Below are 1,634 nucleotides of genomic sequence, written 5' to 3'. Positions count from 1 at the left end.
TTCGTTATTATGTCTAGAGTGATGCATTACAGAGAGGCAACAGTTTACACTAAATGTAAGTTATGCCGAGTGGTGTCTCTCTAATGTGATTGAGTACTTTAATTATCTCACGGAAACCTCCCCACATACTCATGTACTTTTATAGAAGACATAAACACAATTGAATAAAGGAAGGGAGAGAGGGGGTAGAGGGGGAGAGAGAGAGGGGGAGAGAGAGAGGGGGAGGGAGAGGGAGAGAGAGCAAGGGGGAGAGAGAGAGAGGAGAGAGAGAGGAGGGAGGGAGAGAGAGGGGTAAAGAGAGGGAGAGAAGAAATAGACTACAGCAAATCCTTTAATATAACCACTCAAATGTAACAATTCACATACATTGTACATTGTATACATGTTATATTCATGTACATGTATCATGTGATAATCATGTGACTTACGACAATGTCCCTAGCGACCTCATAAGCTTGAACCAGCTGCGAGGACTTGTACAACACAAAAGTGAGATGACCAGTCTCCGGCGAGGCAGTTAAACTGTGAGGAAAGGGTTAAAATAAGAGACCACACCCACAAGATTTTTACCTGTAATGATAGGATAGACCCATCCCTCTAATCTGCCGCCACATTGGACCCTAAACACATGTACATGTAATCACATGACTGGCACATGATATACGCATGTACATGTACATTATGATGTAAAATAAAAGAATTCAAGTACTAACTTCTAGTGTTGCCAGATATTCAGCAAATATCATAATGGAAGGAAGATCAGAGTGAGAGTAATCGGTGATACAAGGGAGGCACTGCGTTAAGTAGTTGGACTCAACTCCACCCACTCCAGCGATTAGGGACTGACCGTATGCCGTAGGTAATAACTGAGAATAAGAGGGAGGGATAGGAGGAAGGGAACTAGGGGAGAGAGAGGGAGAGAGAGAGAGACAGAAAGATAGAGACGGAAAGATAGAGACAGAAAGATAGAGACAGAGAAGTGATTAACTGATAAAGACAGGAAAAGGGAAATGAAAGCTGAGGGGAGATATTGTCAATCCTAATATACACACACACTTTGATCATGACAACAAAAAAAGTACAAAAACTACAGACACATGTGCATATATGGACATTCAATGTCCATATTATGATAAGAAAGAAAAACAATGTCCCTAGACTAAGTTAACATGTAGTGTGTCCATTATTATACAGTTAAACGTTAATAGTGGATGTACATGTACATCTGTTGTAAAGACCTTCTTGCTAAATTCCCTGAAACTAGTACAAGTAATAATTATACAGACTTAATAAGATATGATAGTGTAATTCCATTGACACTGGCTCATGTACACTGTACATGTACATGTACATAAATATAATAATAATAATCACATTTATTTATATATACACTCAACAAATAGATGTAGCATTACAATTATATTACAATCTTAAATATATTAATGTTAATAAATAATGAAATTATACTGGCCATACTTGTACATGTGTTACGATTATGCTAATTAAAGAATAATAATAATAATAATATAACAACATTGAAATGATGTTTTATGATTATAATTTAATGTTGAGCCAATAAATTAGAAGATAAAACGGCCGAAATTCTCTCCTTCTCCTTTCCTCCCTCCCTCTCT

At 37.3% G+C, this 1,634-nt stretch overlaps 1 long non-coding RNA gene across 1 annotated transcript; it reads right to left on the bottom strand.

Moving 5' to 3' along the window:
* Positions 1-434: 434 nt before the first annotated feature.
* On the bottom strand, positions 435-928 carry LOC109592458 (uncharacterized). The gene is made up of 3 exons (XR_002190365.1): positions 714-928; positions 571-620; positions 435-522 (listed from the first exon to the last, which is right to left on the bottom strand). It is a non-coding gene; the product is annotated as an uncharacterized LOC109592458 (long non-coding RNA).
* Positions 929-1,634: the final 706 nt, after the last annotated feature.

The sequence above is a fragment of the Amphimedon queenslandica genome, unplaced genomic scaffold, assembly GCF_000090795.2.
Source record: "Amphimedon queenslandica unplaced genomic scaffold, v1.1 AMPQUscaffold_5142_Cont22884, whole genome shotgun sequence".
Classification (NCBI taxonomy): Eukaryota; Metazoa; Porifera; class Demospongiae; order Haplosclerida; family Niphatidae; genus Amphimedon; species Amphimedon queenslandica.
This window is presented reverse-complemented; position numbering and strand designations above follow the sequence as displayed.